At 47.5% G+C, this 20,534-nt stretch overlaps 1 protein-coding gene across 7 annotated transcripts in view; it reads left to right on the forward strand.

Annotated features, from left to right (window-relative positions):
* Positions 1 to 20,534, forward strand: part of SIPA1L3 (signal induced proliferation associated 1 like 3) — a 238,199-nt gene that overhangs the window by 92,353 nt on the left and 125,312 nt on the right. For all 7 annotated transcript variants that reach the window (XM_082367255.1, XM_082367253.1, XM_082367254.1 and 4 more), the window contains one exon: positions 3,219 to 3,285. The gene's annotated coding sequence lies outside the window, so the exon portion shown is untranslated. The remainder of the gene's footprint in view (positions 1 to 3,218; positions 3,286 to 20,534) is intronic.

The following is a 20,534-nucleotide window of genomic DNA, read 5'->3' on the forward strand; positions in this document are numbered from 1 at the left end:
AACCATCAGGCTAGGAGTCAGGCCTGGACACCCTCTCACTCCCAGGTCCTCTCATCTTGGCTTCTATTTCTTGGTATACACCCTGGGAAGTGAGGTGTGCAGCCCTGTGACTGTGACTTATGTGACAAATGAGCCAGGGCTGTTGCTCTGGTGGGTGCTGGAGTTGCTGAGGCAATTCCAAGGGCATCTTCCCTTCCCAGGTGGTGTAAGAGGGGCTCTGGGATGTCTGGGGTCCTGGCTGAATTCCTGGCACTGTAGCCTGCCTTTGCTGCCATTTCCACAACCCTTCAGCATCTGCTGCGGCCCCTCCTGTGTATCAGGGACCTCAAACTGATGGACATCACAGCTTCCTCCACTTGACAGGGAGTAGATTCTTAGCTCAGAGGGACGTGGCAGCACTGCACGTCACTGCTAATGTGCCTTTAAAGAGCCATGAACATCACTCTAGAGAAAGAAAGCGGGGAAAATGAGTGGCAGAAAAGCAATTTCTGATGCAATTTAAAAGGCAGTGATTACAATTTTACAGGAACTTTATTGCAGGGGCTTCCTGATCATCCCAGGAATTTTTTTAATGGGAAGTCTGGTGATAAAGGAAAATGTTCTGGGTGCTTCTGGTTCCCTCCTGGCCTGCCAAGCATCTTGAAAATCAAAATTGTTAGTGTTTCATAGACCAGCTTTAGGGATAGCAACTACCCAAGAGGCTATTTCTGATCTTTCAAAGAGTGTGTGTTTTTCTGTATTTGCTGATTCTATGTATAGTAACTGTTTCTAATTTTATTTTATGCTTTCCTAAGTGGCTTAGTAGTAAGCTGTGCGAATTGTCAAGAACCGTACTCACTTTTTCCCTTCTATGTTAGTTGAGAGTCATTCGGTTGTGTGAACAAATAGAAATTCAGGTCAGCCTGCGTAAGTATAAAAGGAAATGTTTGAACTCACAGCCTGGAACATTCTATGTGTAATGGCTTCAGGGTTGCCAGGACCCTGTTTCCTTCCATCTCCTGGCTGCAGTCCTCTGTTGGTTTTATGGTCAGATAGGCTCTGAGGCAGCTCCACATATATATCCAACCAACTTAGCAGCCCCAGAGATTTCCCTGTAATCCCAGCACATGTCCTGAGACTGTTTAGTGGACCTGATCAGCCTGGCTTTGGTTCCAGGGCCACCCTGAGCCATCTCTGAGGCCAGGGGCGGGGAAGAGGGGATGCGGTGGCTTTATTGGCCAGGCCTGGGTTTTGTGACACCACTCCCTTCCCTACCAACACATGGATTGGGTCATTCCCACAGGAATTCCATGGGCTGAGTGAGAAAGATGAGGTCTGGAGGGCCTACCTGGAAAGGGAAATGGATGCAGGATGAACCAAAACCACCAATGCTCAGGACCCCGTCCCATACGAAACTCACGAGGATCTGAATCTGCCGCACACCCCCTAGTTGTCACCTTCCCTGGGCACACACTCCACCTTTACCCTATCTCAGCGCTAGCGTAGGGGTTCTTAATCTCAGGTCCATGGACCCTTGAAGGGTCCTTGGATGGAATTTAGAGGATTGTGAAGTTGGCTGGGAAAAAAATTACATCTTTATTTTCTCTACCATCTAACTGAAATTTAGCATTTCCATTCCTTCTGAACAAGGGCCACAAACCACGTTGTATCAGCAACGCCTGTGACTTTGTCGCTGCTAGAGATCAAAACGTTTTCCATGTCACATTACAGTTGTTGTAGATATTACAAGGTACTGTTTACACTCATCTCTTTCTAAATTACTATAGTTATTGGACCCACCACTAAGATCTCATAATTTAAAGCATTCACAAAGAAGCACAAATATTAACTGTATCTCAGGTTAGGTTTTGTTTTACAGATATTTTGATATCTGAATATAATCGATTTCCCTTGTAATCTTGTGTATTGTATTTTGTACATTTGAACACATGATTCTGAGAAGGAGCCCAAACCCTTCTTCACCAGGCTGCCAACAGGGGTCCCTGGCCTGAGAAAGGTAAAGAACAAAGAACCCCTTCTGGCTTCTCCAGAGCCCCTAAGGGCAAGATTATTGAAGCTATCCTGATTCCTGGACTCTGGAAAGTAGGCCAGCTGCTTGCTAGGTTTCCTTCCTCTGAGGCCCCCTGGAGGAGCTGGCTGGCATTTGAGGTCGGCCTTGGCATGTGGACGGCATGTGGACATGGCAGCATTGGGGAAGGATGGGGAGAGGCCTTGCCAGCCTGCAGTTAGCCCTGTCTTCATTGACCGCCGTGACCGTGTGGCCTGGCCAGGTGGTCGGGAGCAGGCTCTGAAGCCAGGTTGCCTGGGTTCGTCCCACCTACAGTGTACTTTGGACTGGCTGGGCAGCCTCTAGGGTTGCTGGGGGAGTGAAATGAGTCGGCACATTCTGCTAGGATGGAGCCTGGCACATAGGGAGTGAGAGTTATCGTTTAGCGTATAGGAGGGTTCTAGGTTGTCCTCTCAGATCTCATCTCCCTGGCTTAGTAAGTGCCTGGCCTAAACCAAAATGTGACGGTGAGCAATGCAGACAAGTGGCTTCTTGGCCTGGAGACATTCATCCATCCATGAAATACCCACTCAAATATGCACAACCATACTAAATATTCAAAAACGTAAATTAATAATACAGAGTTACAGGCCAGCGCTTTTTCTCTGCCACTCCTCTGCTCACAGTTGTCTGAAGGAAATGTCTTTATAATGGGCTCCCAGCTGCCCCGTCACCTCCCTGCCCTCGTGTCCCGCACTCACCCTGCGCCAGGCACACGGGCCTCCTGCTGCTCCTGAACGCGCCCCCACCACCCCCGCCACCTCCTGCCTCAGGTCCTGTGCAGTGGCCGTTCCTGTGCCTGGAAGGCTCTTTCCCAGATAGTCACCCAATTCGTGGTCTCCTGTATTCAGGCCTCTGTCCTCAGGCCTCCTCTGACGTCTCTGTGAAGCGGCAGCCCGTTGCTCTCCTCAGCCTACTTAGTCTCCATCAGGGCACCGCCGCTCCCTGGCTGAGGATTGAGTTTGTTCAGTGTCTCCCTCCCCTGCTGGAGTGTCTCCTCCCTGAGGACAGCGACTTTGTCTTGGTCACTGGTGTACCCTCGGTGCCTGGCACGCAGCAGGCGTTCAATAAATATTTGTTGAGGGAGTGACTTCGTGAATGACAGGTGGGTACTACAGCAGGAAGGCTCATGCTGGCCGAAGATGTAACCTCATTTTTTTTCTCTCTGTAGATGCACAGTCTTTGACCTCGGCTCTCCTGGGACCCTCAAGGAGCACTAGTGTCCAGAACATACTAAGGTTGAGTACTGAGATTTGTGTGACTTTCGTTTGCTTAAGTTTTACGGCTCATACATATAAGCCTCTTTATTATTTAAAAAAAAAATTTTATTTGGAAGAGTACCAAGGGAAAGATGTATGACTCCTCCCCTGTCCCTCCCAACACCCACAGTCTGACATCTTCCCTCCGAGGTCATTGCAGTCAGTAGTTGGGTGGGTGTCTGGCTGGACCTCTCTTCCTGCTCATGAACATTCCTCCTTATCCAAATACACCCTCATTATTTTAATTTCTTACATGGAGAACAAAGAAGCCGTGCTAGATGACGCTTCTGCAGCATGTTTCCCACTGTCCCCAGTGGTAGTGTGTCTTGAAGATCTTTCTTCATAGCATCCATCAGTGTATCACAGTCTTTTTTTTTTTTAACTTTTCAATTTCCATTTTAAAATTTACACAGAGTGAAATTCACTTTTTGGTGTGTGGTTTTTTGAGTTTAGGCAAATGCATGCCGTTGTGTGACTACCACCACAGTTAAGATACAGAATGGCCCCATCACCCCATGTGTGGATGTGCTGTTTATCTATAGGCTAAAAGTACAGTGCAGGTAGTTACACGAAATTAAAATATGTACACATGGTAAGTACTTACCTGTAATATAAAGATTTTGAATGTGTTATAATTAGGTTTCCGGGTTTTTTGCTAATGAGCACTCTCTTTGGTTTCTTTGGCCCAGACCAAGTAAAGGACGGGGCCTCAGGGTGTGGGGCAGTCCAGGTGGTAGTGGGGCATTCCTAAACGAGGATGTCAACCTTTGTTGGCAGGATGCCACAAGGGTCTTGGGAGAGGGGGTGCTGTCTGATCCTTGAATCACCAAGAGACCCCAATAGCGTGGAAAGTGGGAGAACAGAAGATTCTGGCATCCAGACTCTGGACGCAGATAGTGGTGTTGGCTGAGTTGCAGGGACCAGTCAGTCGAGTTTGGGAACTGAGTGCATCTAGACAGGGGGACTTCCCCGGCGGTCCAGTGGTTAGGACTCCGCACTCTCACTGCCGAGGGCCTGGGTTCGATCCCTGGTCGGGGAACTAAGATCCCGTAAGCCGTGTGGCGTGGCCAAAAAAAAAAGTTAAAAAAACAAAATCTAGACAGTATCTTCTCCCTTGGCTGTTTCTTGGGTCTCTTCATATTCCTTCATCCTGGCCTAAGGCTCTGCCCGGGTACCTGGAGCTTGTTTGTGGGACAGTCTCTTGGGGCCAGATTTCCATTAAGGGATGTTTCTTGGCACAATTCTGGTTTTTTTTAAACATCTTTATTGGAGTATAATTGCTTTACAATGGTGTGTTAGTTTCTGCTTTATAACAAAGTGAGTCATCTATACATATACATATATCCCCATATCTCCTCCCTCTTGGGTCTCCCTCCCACCCTCCCTATCCCACCCCTCTAGGTGGTCATAAATCACTGAGCTGATCTCCCTGTGCTATGCGGCTGCTTCCCACTAGCTATCTGTTTTACATTTGGTAGTGTATATATGTCCATGCCACTCTCTCACTTCGTCCCAGCTTACCCTTCCCCCTTCCCGTGTCCTCAAGTCCATTCTCTACGTCTGCATCTTTATTACTGTCCTGTCCCTAGGTTCATCAGAACCTTTTTTTTTTTTTTTTAAGATTCCATATATATGTGTTAGCATGCGGTATTTATTTTTCTTTTTCTGACTTACTTCACTCTGTATGACAGTCTCTAGGTCCATCCATCTCACTACAAATAACTCAATTTCATTTCTTTTTATGGCTGAGTAATATTCCATTGTATATCTGTGCCACATCTTTATCCATTCATCTGTCGATGGACACTTAGGTTGCTTCCATGTCCTGGCTATTGTGAATAGAGCTGCAATGAACATTGTGGTACATGACTCTTTTTGAATTATGGTTTTCTCAGGGTATATGCCCAGTAGTGGGATTGCTGGGTCATACGGCAGCTCTATTTTTAGTTTCTTAAGGAACCTCCATACTGTTCTCCATAGTGGCTGTATCAATTTACGTTCCCACCAACAGTGCAAGAGGGTTCCCTTTTCTCCACACCCTCTCCAGCATTTATTGTTTGTAGACTTTTTGATGATGGCCATACAATTCTGTATTAACTTTTTTATTTTAAAGGAATTTTAGACTTACAAAAAAGTGACAAAAATAGTACAGAGAGTTCACATTATCTACCCTTCACCCAGCATCCCCAAATGCTACCATCTTATACAACTGTAGCACAACTATTAAAACTAGGAAATGAACACTGGTCTAGTACTATGAACTAAGTTACAGACTTCAGTCATATTTCACTAGTTTTTCTACTGATGTCCTTTCTCTTTTCCAAGACCCTATCCAGGATCCTTACTGCATTTAGTTGTCATGTCTCTTTAATCCTCCTCCAATCCGCATCGGTTCCTCAGTATTTCCTTGTCTTTTATGACCATGACACTCTGGAAGAGAGCTGTCCTGTTATTTTGTAGATTGTCTCAGTTTGGCTTTGTCTGATGTTTCCTCATGACAGGGTTGAGCTTATGCATTATTTGGCAGAGGTGAGGTGCCCGCCTCGGTGCATGGCACCAGCGGGTCCCCGTGTCTCATCACTGGTGATGTTAACCTGGATCACTTCATCAAGGTGCTGTCTGCTGGGTTTCTCCACTGTCCGGTAACTGTTTTTTCCCTTTGCAATTGATAGTTATCTTGGGGGAGGTGCTTTGAGACTACACTTGTTTCTCCTTGAACTTGCACCTGCTCATTTTGGCATGCGTTGGTAGGGTGAATCTTGCCTGCAACAGTTATCACTGTGGTATTTCCCTAATGGTGATTTTTGTACGTCCCTCATTTCTTCTACATTTATGAATTGTCCACATAATTAGTTCTGTTAAGGGAGACCTGTCCCTTCTCCCTCATTTATTTCAGTTATTCGGTTATTAACATATATCTGTATGGCATCATAGATACTCATTTTAATCTAGCTCGTCCCTTTTTAATGCGGTAAAAGGTTCCAGTTTCTGAGTGAATTCCTAGTATTGCCTCTAAAACCGCAGGAGGACCGGCATCATTCCTACATGGTAACGAGCGCCTTAGGGACTGGAAAGCAGGAGACAGGGTTTCATTTGTTCCTTCATTCGTTTCTTTCCTTCACTCAACAAATAGGCCTTTGAGCACCTACTGTTATGGTCCAGGCACTGGGGATTCAGGAATGAACAAAACAAACAAAATCCTTTCCCTACAGGAACTGACATCCTACTGGAGGATAAAACAATAAGCAGACAAACGAGTAAATGTGGGGATAAGTGCTACAGGGATCAGTAAAGCAGGAAAGAGGACTGACTGGGAGCAACAGTGATTTTATTTTATTTTATTTTTATTTTTATTTTTTTTGGCCGCGCCGTGCGGCTTGTGAGATCTTAGTTCCCAGACCAGGGATCGAAACTGTGCCCTCTGCATTGGGAGCACAGAGTCTTAACCACTGGACCGCAAGGGAAGTCCAAGGGGGTGATTTTAGACCAGGTGATCCAGGAAGGCCTCTCTGAGGAGGCCCTGAAGGGAAGGAACAAGGCAGGTCCCCGACCTAATTCTTCCATCTGCCAGCCAGGAGAGCTAAACGAATTCTCTCACTTCTGAACAGGGTTTCAGGAATTGTGGCAAACAGGAAAACGTGTTACCTCTCTGAGGGGCAGCCCCTACTGAGCTCTAGCCCATTTGTTGCCCTGGGGAAATGCCAAGTCTTGCCAGATCTGCTGATATTTTTTCCCCAATAGAAGACAGAAATGAGGAATTCTTGCTTGTCCATCGAACCCAAATTATGCTACATCAGCTAACTTTCAGGGATATGTGGATGAATATCTTTTGTTCATTTTCATTATATTTATTTATTTATTTATCTATCTATTTATTTATTTTAAGTATTTATTTATTGGGCTGTGCCAGGTCTTAGTTGCGGCATGCACGATCTAATTCCCCGACCAGGGATCGAACCCAGGCCCCCTGCATTGGAAGCGTGGAGTCTTAGCCACTGGACCACCAGGGAATTCCCTCATTGTATTTATTCATTGTTACCTTTGGAACAAAAGATACCAGTTTTTCATTTTGGTAGGAATGTAGATTTTGTTTTAAATATATGTATATATATTCAAGTTTAAAAGTGAGTTGATTTAAAGGAACTATTAAGTAATTGTACAGCTGGGACATAGATGCAGTTGAAAAGGAAGGGTGAAACACAGCTAGTGAGGTTTGGTAAACGCTGTCCTGTCATGACGTTCCACTCTTTCTCCTCTGGATCAGGGGTTCTCAGCCAGGGACCTGAACTGAGGCTGGCAAACGATGACCATGGACATGTGCCCTGAGCCCTTTGTGTCATGGTGGGTGTATCAGCCAGGAATGCTTTCAGCGGCAAGAACAGAAAACCCAGCTCACGCAGCTTAAACAAATGAGGCTCAATTTCTCTCCCATAACAACAAACCCAGAGGTACTTGGCTGCCGATGTCAGTTCAGAGGCTGAGGGATGTCTGGGCTGGGGCCTCCTTGATTCCCTTGGCTTTTCCCTCATGGCTGCAAGGTTGCTGCTTGCAGCTCCAACCGGAACAAGGAAGGGGGAGAGTCAACTCCAAGCAGTGTGGTTTCTTTTCAGTTCTGAACCACTTCAGCAATCCCAGAATCCCCCTCCCCAGAAGATTCCACTTACATCTCATTGGCCAGAAATGGGTCACATAGCCTCCCCCTATTTCAAGGAAGGTGAGAAATGTTGTTTGGCTTTTCAGCCTCTCCTGAGGAGGAAGCCAGAGAAAAAGGGAACTGAGAGTGTCAGTTGTGTTATCCAGCCAACAGTGTCTGGCTCCACGGGAGAACGAAAACAATAATAATGAACATTAATGGGTGCAGACTCTACGCCGCGCCCTGCTGTAAGCGCTTTACGTGCATGATCTCATTCAGTCCTTCCACCCACCCTGTGATGTCGCTGCTGTGATCTCCCCATAGTAATGACTTGGAAACTGAGGCAGAGAGTGGTGACGCCCTTTATCAAGCAGAGGAGCCAGGGTGGGAACCTTTGCAATGTCTCCAGAGCCCTCGCTCTTGGCCACTACACTTTGTCGCTTCATAAGAGGTCCTGGGGTCCCAGACTGCTAGCTATCTGACCTCAGTTTAAATTCTTCTAGGAAGGGAGGAACAGGGCAGCATATTTTGCTTTAGGGAAGTTTTGATCATTAAAAAGCTTCCTCGTGAATCACATCCGTTCTGTGTAACTGCCTCTCACTGGTCCTGGTCCAGTCCTGATGAAGGGCACCAGCCACACATCTTCCTCCTGGCAGCCCTTTGTGGCTTGCAGATGGCAGAGTCTTCTCCTGGCCTCCTTTTCCAAACACACTGTACCTGTGCTTTTAACTCTTCTTCCCAGAATGACGCTTCCAGCCTTCTTTCCTTTCTTGGGGTTCTGCTGGTTGTTTCAACACACATTTAATATGCGCCTCCTCGGTGCCCATCCCTGTAGTGTAGTGGTGTGGGTGAGACGGTCTCATGGCTGAGTGGACCCTGCACTCAGGGGGCTCCTCGTCCAGGGAGGGAGGCAGGCCCTCAGACAGTGACAGCCCAGGGTGGTCAGGGCTGTATGGGGGAACCCCAGGGGCTGATGGGAGCCCACAGGAGGTGCCCAGGCAAGCCTGGGGGTCAGGGAGATCTCCTGGAAGCAGCTTTGGGCTTTGAAGGAAGAATAGAGATTTGTCAATGAGCAATTTCCCCCCTCTTCTCCACCTCCCCTTTCTTCAGTGACACTCTTTCGCTGCAGCTCTCCTTGCTGAATCTCCACCCCCTTCCTCTGTAAGATGTAGGGTTTGGACTTGGGTTTCCATCCGTCCATCCAGCAAACATATCCCATGTGAGCACTAGGCTTACAGGGATACCCTCTTGGATCGAGAGTATTTGGGGAAAGCTCTGTAGGCAAACAACCCAGAGTCATGAGAGTCCTAAGAGGGAAAGCCACAGGGCCATGGGAACTCTGAGGAGACACCTGACACTGACTTGGGGCTTCAGGGCCACCTTCTTGAAGGCTGCGAAATCCATCACAATGGGCTGACACAGTGGCCGAGAGCACAGGCTCGAGTCCAGCTAACCTGGGGTCTAGTCGTAGCTTGATTACTGACGAGCCCCAAGTAGGGAGCCTAACTCTGGGAGCTTCTGTTTTCTCCTGAGGTTGTTTTGGGAATTACAACGTGACTGTGAATCTCAAGTACTTAGTGCCTGGCTGAAGTAGTCACACAATAGATGAGATGGCGATGGTGGCCACTTGGATTCATTAGCCTTTACTGCACGGCAGAAGTTAGGCAGCCTGGTCACCAGCCTGGAAGGGAATAATAAGCATTCACTGCTGCTGCTAGGATTATTTATTCAGCAAATAAGAGTGTTTACCTTGTGCCCAGCCCTGAGCTAGCGTGGTGCCTGGATATAGCTGGACTGTGCTCTGCAAACAGGACTTGTGCAGCTGAGGCCTGGGCCAGAGATTTTACGGGAGAAGAGACGAGTTTCCTCGGTGGGTATTGGAAACCCATAGCTTTCGGTCTCCCAGTCCCCTTTCCAATTAGTCCCCAGGCCTTTCAGCATTGGCCTCTAGCGTGTGGGCTGCCCTTGACCTCTGTGGCCAGAACGCATGGATGCTCTCTCTGCTCAGCCCGTCAGCCGAGTCCCAAATTAGACCTGACAGTGTGATTTATTCTCTGGGATGGAGCTGGGAGGGCAGAGCCCCAGTGGGTGATTCCGAGGGAAGGTTGTCAGCCCGAATTAGCCCAGGCCCTTCACGCGGCCTTGCTGTTTCAGCTTCCCCTAACTAATAGGGTTTTCCCAGGGTGTTGCTGCCTTCTGAGCAGCCTCTTCCCAATTCCCAGGGGCTGAGACTTGGCTGTGATCCCTAAGGAGCTGTGTTTGATGAGGGCCCCGAGGCCTCAGGCTCTGTCTGAAGGGAGTGGGGGCTCTGGGTCCTTTCATCTGCCTCATCAGGCATTGAAAGTGGCGATTCCCCAGGGAGTAGTTATGCAGTCTGCCCCTCTCATCCTGAGTTCAGTACTGGCAGCTGAAGGCCACTGCCTTGCTCCTCACCTCCCGGTCTGTAATCACAGCTGTCTCTGCCTTTAGCCGCCTTCATTCATTCACACAGAGTGCCAGTGAGAGGCAAGATTCTGCTGCAGAAGCAAATTAACCCTGAAATCCTAGAGGTTGAACACAGCAAATGTCTATTTCTTACTCATGACGCAAGTCAGGTCAGCTGGGGGCTTTGCCTTGAACCTCAGGGACCCAGGATGGGGCGGGGGGGTGGGGCTCCCCTGTCTTGTAGCATCACAACTGGAACACACAGTCTCCAGGGTCACCACGGCAGGACGAGGGAACTAGAGGGTCACACTGCAGCACTTAGATGCCAAGGCCAGAGTGATGCAGTCCACCTCTGCTCACACCCAGAACTAGCCGTGTGGCCTTGCCTAACTAACTGCAAGGGGCTGGGATGTGGGAGCATGTGGGTGTTCAGTGAGCAGTAAATATCCTGGCCACAAGAGGCAAGTGTGGTATTTATTAAGCACGTACTGTGTGCCGGGTTTTCTAAGAGGGCTCTGGAAGTACAAAGGGGCCTCTGTCTTCCTGGAGCTCATGGTTCGGTGGAGGAAACAGAACCTCAGTAAGAATTCATAGAAGCAGCTGTGTCATTACATCTGCACTAAGTGCCCTGATGGAGGAGCCATGACAGCCTATCCGGGGGGACCTGACATGTTTCGAGAGGTCAGGAGATGTCTCTCATAAGGACTGCCATTTGAGGGGAGGCCTGAAGGATGTGTAGACCTTAATGGATGGGGGGAGCATTCCCAGTAGAGGGAACAGCATCAGCGGAGTTCTGGAGGTGGGAAGGAGCTTGATTCTGGGAAGGAACTGGAAGGTGGCCAGCAAAGCTGTAGGATACTGAGTCGGGGAGAGGAAGCTGGGGGCAGACCATGCAGGGTCTGCGTGGCTGTGAGGAGGAGTTTGGTATTTGTTAACACCTACCTTTTGGAGCTGTTGAAAGAATCAAATGAGCTCAATCATTCTTTCAGCAAATGCTGAGTTTCAACTCTTTGGCAGACAGTGTTTCAGGTCCGAGGGACGTAACTGTGAACAAGATGGACAAATGTCCCTGCTCTCCTGGAGCTGGCATTCTTGAAGGAGAGACAGATAAGAAACCAGAAAAGAAACAAATAATATAATTTTACTTCATGAAGAAACTTCTGACCAATGAAATAGGGTAATTTAATAGAGAGCATTTAGTTTGGATTCTTTTGGCTATAAGTGACAGAAAACCCCAGTTGTGCCGACTTAAACTGTCAGGAAATGTGTGGGCTCCCCAACCCCAAGTCCAAGTGTTTTTGGGGGCTGCCTTCTGGGCTGGTGACTCGGCAGCTCAACATGGATGGCGTGGAGAACCCAGGTTCATTCTGCAGCAGCTGGGCTGTCCATGATGCACTTTTACCTTAAGACAGGTCCCTCCCATGATCATTGGGTGGCAGTTGGGACATTGCAGGGAGTCTCAGGGGTGGGAACAGAAGCTTTTTCAAACTCTGTGTGCCCCAAGGATCTCTGTAGTCCACCTTTGTAGGCAGTGAATTATAGGGCCAGTGGGAGAGCAGCGGGGAGGCTTCTGCCATAGTCCAGATGGGAGACGATGGAGGACAGAACCAGGATGGGAGGGAGTGGAGGGTGAGGGGGGTGGGCAGGTTAGGAGGTAGAATGGCCGGGGCTTGCTAACAACACGGCTGCTGGAAAGGATGCTGAGCACATGCACGCGTGCACACACACACGCACACACACACACGTACACACACACACAGAGATATCTATCCGCCTTGTACTGTGTCCTCCTCTTGTAAAAGTCTTGGTACACATTTTTATAGTACAGGCTCTGAGAAATCTTGCAGGGAAGAAACCTGCTTCTTTGACTATGGAACCTTTTTATTTTCTGAAAGGCACTTAGTAAGATGTTCTGCGGAAAAATTTGAAAATTTTTGCTTTAATAATAATTCTCATTTTTGTGGCATATTTGTGGGGAGCTTTAAGAAACTCCAAGGCCTGAGCCCCACCCCAGAACATTTCACTAGAGTCACCCAGGGTAGGACCAGGCGTGGGATGGGGTTTCTTTTTAAAGCTCCCCAGATGTTTCCAGGGCGTGGCTGAGGGTGGGAACTATTGCTTTATTGTGTCCTTCGGTGAGCTTCACGTTATAAAGCTGTGTTGTTTATATGCATGTCTGATTATCAAAGTAATACTTGCTTGTTGTTTAAAAAAAAGAAATCAAAGGACCCAGACTCTGCCAAGATAATCACTTTTTCAAGCCTGGAGTGTTCCTTCCAGATTAAAAAAAAAATACTTGCACTAAAAAAAAAAAATACTGTATGTATCCCAAAACAAGATGATTCCCCATCTTTCCAAAGAGAAATTTTTTTTTTAAAGTTTTGGGGTCTACTTGAAATGTTTAGGGATATTGATGACGTAATCAGTTGCCTATCTATATTTTTCAGTTTATTAATTTTGTGACACATTTAGAATCATGACATCAAAAACGTTGAATTCAAAATGTGGCTTAGATCCTCTCACATCATAAAATGTTACCCTCTTCACAGGCCTCCTTATCATCATTAGAGCCCCTTTTTTGAGTCATCGACCCATATTTCCAGAGTACATCATTTCCACCTCCATCTGAAGTGCTTGTGATGTGGAACTTCTTGAATCTGTGTATTAAGTTGTTGCTGGAAACTGTATCCCAAGTAGTCATATATCATTAGCCAATTTTTTTTTAATTCCCCTTTTAGTTGTATACTGGTGATCTCTAAAGTGTAGCCAATAACTTTTACTATGTTACATTAAGGAAAAAAAAACACTTTGATTTTTTTTTTTAAAGACAGTTACTGAAAATGAATAAATGAAAAAATGTGAACATATAAAAGCAGTTACATAAGCACTCATTTTTGAGTCAATCAGACTAATGATTCCGATATGAATAATAAATGACAGTTTAGGAAAATTCAGTTTCATCCCACACAGCAGCACTTTGCCTCAAGATAGTTTTCCGTCTTACTTTACACAGCCTTTTTTCAGTTTTCAAAATTCTAGTTAATTAAATGAATGTTGCTTACAATTATTTGTCCCTATCTTGCTCTCTGTCTTTAAAGGGCCTCTTTAAGTGACTTATAACACTTGGAATAGTGAGGTCAAGCCCTCGGGAACAGTTCCTGAGTCTATTATAATATATGCCTCCTTTTTCATTGTTGCCAAAACTAGCATCACTGAAATCTTTAGATGCTAATGTGGCTTTTCCCAAGTTGCACTTTGTTCAAAATAAAATAATATGAAAACTTTGAAACACAACTCTTATTGCTGAGGATCATTTTTCAGGGGGGAAATCTTGCTTTATATTTGGGTAGGTCTTGTATTCAAACTAAATTAAGTAGGTTAAACACATACAGTTAACTCAGTGGTATTTGATCTTCCTGCTATGAGCAATAACTTCTTGGAAAGCCTGAGTTCTCTAACTTGCCCAGCTTAATCTCATTCATTCATTCATTCATTCAGTATTGATTAATTTCCTGTCAGCTACCCTAAGAACCAGTAAAGAGGACGGTAGTACAAAAGGCCCATGTTGGAATCCCAGCCTTCCACTTCTACCTGTGCAAGTGTGGCCAAGGCACTTAACCTTCCCATGCCTCAGTTTCCCCATCTATAAACTAGAGATGATAACACTGCCTTCCTCGCAAAGTGGTTGTGGGGATTCAGGGGTTTAATACAGATCCACAATCCCAGGTGGAATGTTACCCAAATAGACAGATTATCATCACTGCAGAAATATCGATGTGATGGATGCTTCCCTAGACCCTGCTGGGTATAAGCTCTCCATTGCTTTTCTAAAATCAAAATCATCCAGAATCCCAAAACTCATTTGGCCTAAGAGGTTCGGAAAGGGCAGCTGTATATATAAAACCCTTAGCCTAGTGCCTGGCACATAATAAGTTCTGTGTAAATGGTAACCATTTGTTACTGTTATTATTATTTAAAGTACCTACCTCACCATCCTTAATCATCATGGAAATGCAAGTGATAACCACAATGAGATGCCATTACACACCCACCTCAAGAGGTGAAATAAAGACAACATAGGAGGAGATGAGGTCAGAGAGCTACATGTGAGGCCTTACAGGGACTGAGGCTTTTTCCTGAATGTGTAGTGGGAGCGTTCCGAGCAGAGGAGGGATATGTTCTGACTCAAGTTAGCAGAGTCCCTCTGGTTGTGTGTGGAACCAGGGGAGGGAGCCGGGAAATCAGGGAGGGAGCTCCTGCTACAGTTCATGGTCCAGGCTGGCGGGGGTGGGAGGTGGAGCAGGGAGAAGCACGCAGGTCCTAACCATGATTTGAAGGTGGAGCCAATACTAACTATGAATGGACTGAATGTGGGGTTGAGAGAAGGAGAAGGGTGGAGGCTGGCACTGAGGTTTTGGCCTGAGCACCAGGTGACTAGTGAAGGCATTGAGTTGAGAGCCAGCAGAGTGGCGATTTGCAAGGAGAAGGTGAAGATGGTGGGAGAATCAAGGATAGAGCTGATGGGAGTGGATTCAAGAGAAACACAGCTTTGCTTTTTTTTTTTTTTTAAGAGCTGTTTTAAAAGGTGTACAGAATATTGATCATGAAATACAGAGAGTTCCCACCAACTCCCTCTCTCCCCACTCTAAATGAAAGTTTCCCCTTTTATTTACATTCGTATTAGTGTGGTACATTTTTTTTAAAACTGATGAACCAATACTGATACATCGTTGCTAACTAAAGTACATAGTTTACAGTTAGGGTTCATGCTTTGTGTTCTACATGCTATGGGTTTTGACACGTGTGATATGTATCCACTGTTACAGTATCATACAGGGTAGCTTCACAGCCCTGCCTATTTGTTTGCACCCTTCCACCCCTTGCCCCCCCCCCCCAAAACCACTGATCTGTTTACTGCAGAACAACAGGACTTTGTATCCATCTCCCTGGCAGACATGAGCCTGTGAAGGTGTCTTCCGTCGTCGCCCCTCCCGCCCCGCCGTGTGTTTTGTTTGTTGCTGTGTCTCTAGTGCTTTGGCCACACCTGACACAGTAGCTGCACAATAAAGATATGCTCAGTTAGTGTCTTCTTGGATTGGGGAGGGATTAGAATCAGAAGGAGCCCTTGGAATCAGAGGCTGTCATGCCAGAGTGTGACAGTAGTGTGTTCTGTGGACCTGGGCTTCCCAGTGGGCTCCCCTCCACACACCATGGGTATTAGGGGGAAGGAATAATTGGAAGTGTAACCCAGACATCTGTGTGCCCTCCCCCAAACTAACCATTTACTGAGTGCCTGGCCCCGTGGACAGGACTGACATGTCTTCCCCATCTGTAAATTAGCATAATGAGAGTATTGACCTCATAGAGCTATTGTAAGGGGTCAGTGGGATAATGCTGTAAGACACCTGTAGGTGTTTCATAAATGTGATGAGCTATTAGTCTGACTTCATGGCATTCCCCATCTACTGGGGGGAGATAGATATCAAATAATCACTCAAATAACCACATAATTTAACTGGTAATTAAACTCTAAAAGAAAAGTCCAGAATGCCTTTGAAAGAGAGTTACAGGGCTGGAGGTGGGGTCTTATTCAAGGCTGGAGTGGGGTTGGGAGTGTCTGAGAAGAAGTGACCTGTAAGCCTAGACTTGAAGGATAAGTGGGAACTTGCCCAGGGGCGGGCTGGAGGCTGGTGTTTGGGGGCAGGAAGAAGAGCCTGTACAAAGGCCCTGGGGTGTGCTGGAGGAACAGAGGCTGGTGTGCCCTGAGCAGAGGGATGGGGGGACAGGTCAGCAGCCTGGGTCATACTGGGCCTGGCGAACCATCCATAATGATTTGGACTTCTTCCCATGGCCCCTGAAGGGTTTTAGGAGACCCATGATGCTGGTTTGGTTTGGTTTAGCTTTTTAGCTCCTGTGTGCACTTTCAAGGCCTGGTGTCCTGACTCCCTCCTCCCTCAGAACAGTTTGTACCAACTGCTGCAAGCCAGGGTCAGGGTCAGAGACTCCAGCCCTCCCCCGTCACCTTGAAGTGCTGTGCTGCCTTCTGGCCGTCAGTCTGCAGGTCTGGAAGGAGCTTTACATAAGGAGAAGGTGCCCTGGTTCCAGACTCATCAATCCTTAGGAAAGAAGCAGCTGGCTGATCCATCCCAGGCCACTGGGAAGCCCGCAGAACAGGTCACTGCAGCATCGCCTCTTCCTCAGAAAGGCTCGGGGCCTCACTGGTTCATGATCCCATCCTCTCAGAGAAGGGACCCCAGCTTGCCCCCCTCAAAGATGGCCTTGTTTCCTCCTGGGCCTGGAGCTGCCAATAGCTCCACCCCCACCCATTTCCCTGTTTCTTTTGTAAGGTGCCAACCAACATGCTTCTCTCAGTTCCCTCTTGCGGGCCAGGCCCTGGAGAGAGGTGGGACGGGGTGGGGAGGAGAGTTTCCAGGGTACCTTTGTCTCCTCAGCTCTGCACAGGAAATGGCTATTTTGTGGGCCACGAGTTTGGGGAGGCCCTGTGCCCCAGCCCCTCATCAAGGGCTCAGATGAGTCCTCCAGCCTGGGAATGGTGTCGGACTCCCAGGGTATATGGAGAGGCCCAGGTACCCTGAGCGGCTCCTCCGATCCTGCCCTGGCCTCTCCTCTGCTGGAGTGGCCTCTGCCAGTTGCTGGGTAAGTGGAGGGCCTTGCTGTCCCTTCTTCTGTCCTGTCCATGGCCGCCCATTCCCAGAGCTCCCAGAGCGGGGCTCTGACCCTTGCGGGGGGAGGGGGGAGGTTCCCTTCTGAGCACTTGGGTGCATCCTGTCTCGGGAAACCCACAAAACTTCTAAGTGTGGCTTCTCAGCAATGCGGTAGTTCAGAGGCTCTTATAGAGACTTTTAAACTGATGGAGTCCACATCCAGACCTGAGTGGCTGGCCCCATGGCACTCAGGATCTTGCTCAATCCTCCCAACAACCCTAGGAGGTAGGTATTCATAGGAAACAGATGAGGAAACCAGGGCACAGATAGGTCAGGTCACTTGCCTAAGCCCCACAGCTGGGAAGTGGTGGAGTCAGGATTTGAACCCAGGCTGTTTGGCTTCATAATCACTGTGCTGTGCTGCCTGCCTGCCCACTCTCCTTATCACATCACTGTTTATTTTCTTCTTAGTACTTACTCAGTTTGTTGACTTGTGTACTGCCTATCTACACCCTTTAGGATGTAAGCTCCTATTTGATAATATGAATTATGTGTCTTGTTTGGTGGTGTAAGCCCAACATCTAGAACCTGGCACACAGGAGCTGCTCAATAAATATCTGTTGAATGAATGATCCAAAGTTGCCAGTGAAAAGGATGTGGAGGAACTGGATCTCTCATACTTTGCTGGTGGGAATGTCAAATGGTACAGCCACTCTGGAAAACAGATTGGCACTTTCTTAAAAACTAAGTGTGCAACTGTCATATGACCCAGCCATTGCACTCTTTTTTTTTTTTTTTTTTTTTAATTCATTTATTTATTTATTTTTGGCTGCGTTGTGTCTTCGTTGCTGCACGCGGGCTTTCTCTAGTTGAGGTGAGCGGGGGCTACTCTTCGTTGCGATGCGTGGGCTTCTCATTGCGGTGGCTTCTCTTGTTGCGGAGAACGGGCTTCAGTAGTTGTGGTACGTGGGCTCAGTAGTTGCGACTTGCCGGCTCTAGAGTGCAGGCTCAGTAGTTGTGGCTCACGGGCCCTGTTGCTCCGCAGCATGTGGGATCTTCCCAGACCAGGGCTCGAACCCGTGTACCCTGCATTGACAGGCAGACTCTCAACCACTGCACCACCAGGGAAGCCCCTATACAACATTTTTAAATGGCAAAATCATACAAATGGAGAACGTATTGGTGGTTGTCAGGGGTTAGGGATAGGGGGTTATGAAGGAGTGGGTGTGATTATAAAAGGTAACATGAGGGATCTATCTTTGTGATAATGAAACTGCTCATATCTTGGTTGTGATAGTGGATACACAGACATACACAAGTGATGAAGTGGTATAGAACAGAAGACACACACGCAAATGAATACAGGAAATCTGAATAAAATCAGTAGATTGTTTCAATGTCCATTTCCTGGTTATGATATTGTACTTCATTTTTGCAAAAAGTTACCATTTGCCAAACCGGGTAGAGTGTATATAGTATCTCTCTGTATCATATCTTACAAGTGTACTTGAGTTTACAATTACCTCAGTAAAAATGGCTATTAAAAAAAGTTGCCAGTGAGATGGGAAGAGAGAGAAAGGGGGAAGTGGAAGATGGATCTGTCTGCAGAGGTGAGGGAGATGGGCAGGGCAGGGCAGAGCACAGGGCCTGTAGGCCATGGGAGGGGTTTAGGGTTTACCCTGAGGTCAGCCCCCGGAAGGGTTTCAGGCAGGAGAGGGACCTGGTCAGATCTGCATTTTTAAGTGATAACTGTGGCTGCAACACTGAGAGATTGGGGTCAGGGAAACTGGAGGACAGAGCCTACAGCAAGTGGGCCTGAATGCAGAGGAAAACGAACTGGCCAGAGAGCCTTGTAGGTCTTCAACAGACCAGTCTGTGAAGGAGAGGGTCAGGGATGACTCCTGAAGCAAGGCGCTCAGTTAATGTGTGTGGTCGGCAGCCTCTATGTCTTGTTTGGGGTGTGAGTTACACAGGTGTAGACATGTGTGAAAATTCATCAAACTGTGCACTTAAAACAGGTACATGTTACTGTATGTAATTATACTTTATTAGATAGATACCATGAAATCATAATGATAATAAAATAGCTCACATTTCTTAAAGCTTTTACTCTGTGCCAGGCTCCATGCTAAGCACTTTGCACGTGTTAGTTCATTTTATCCATACAACAGTTCTGTGAGATGGGTACTTCTGTTCTTATTTTATTTTTCTTTTTAATTTTTTCATTAAAAAAATATTTTCTTTTTGGCCGCACTGCACGGCACGCGGAACTTCCCCAACCAGGGATCGAACCTGTGTCCCCTGCAGTAGAAGCGCAGAGTCTTAACCACCGGACCACCAAGGAAGTCCCTGTTCTTGTTTTATAGATGAGGCAGCTCAAATGAAATCACTTGTCCAGGGTCACAATGGCAGAGCGGCCACTGGCACCAGGGCAGGCCAGCTCCAGAGGGCAGGTCTCCTTGACTCCCCTTTCATCTCATTTGGGCCTTTCCCTTGATTCCGATGTAGTGGTGATGCACCGCAGCTGGTGGGGTCTCCTCACTGAAGTCCTCAGGCTGTGTGCTATGTCGGAGAGCCCAGCTGTAGTCAGATCTCAGGGTACCTACATCCAGAAGTCCAACCTTTGATTCAGGAACAGAGTCGCTGCAGGAGAGCCAGGCTGGGCTTCTTGTCATGTCTCTCATCCTCAGCTCCAGCCAGCTGGGGATTAACCCTCTGCCGTTTTCGGGAGAAATAGAACATAGGAAACTGGCTGCAACTGGGTTCTTGTGAAGAATGAAGGAAACGAAGTAACCCACTGCTGAAGGTTTCCAGACCCCTTGTGTGCCAGGGACAGCGCCACTGCCTGTTTCTGCGGAATCACATGTGTGGTGCTGACCCAACAGGCAGGGGACGTGCAACTTGAGACTGGTAAATGTTCTCTGTACGTTGGGATTCAGCATCCCTTCCCGTTGGTGTCTCAGATGCCCCATTTCCCTCTTGCAGGGATTTTCCTCTGTTTAACAGTCGAAAAATGGCTGCCTCGTTTGTGGTTCTCGGTTAGGATGCTTTTAGGTGCAAGTAACAAAAACACTGACATCATCTGGCCAACGGTAAAGACATTTAATATGTCTTGGAAGTCTAGAGGTGGGTGGGCTGCAGGCGAGGTAGGGTCAGCGGCTCAGATGTCTGCCATCAAGGTTCTCAGTGTTAGCTTCGTCCTAGAGCTTTCTCTCTCTGTATATACATATGTGCCTCTTGGTCCCAAGCTGGCTGCCAGTGACAGGGCCACCTGCTTTCTTGTCCACAGACATCGGGAGAGAGAGAGGAAAAAAAGAGCCCAGTCCCTCATGGGTTATAAATACTTCCCTTTAGTCTAGGATTGGTCCAGCTGAGGTCATGTGCTCTCCTTAGCAGACCAGTCAACTCCGCAGAGGAATGCCATGTCCTGATTGCCTTTGACCAGTTGGGGTCTATCTTCCAGGGGAAGAGGGGAGTGGGTATTGAGTAGACAACCAGATGCCTGC

Source organism: Balaenoptera borealis, assembly GCF_965194805.1.
Source record: "Balaenoptera borealis genome assembly, chromosome: 19".
NCBI classification, from domain to species: domain Eukaryota; kingdom Metazoa; phylum Chordata; class Mammalia; order Artiodactyla; family Balaenopteridae; genus Balaenoptera; species Balaenoptera borealis.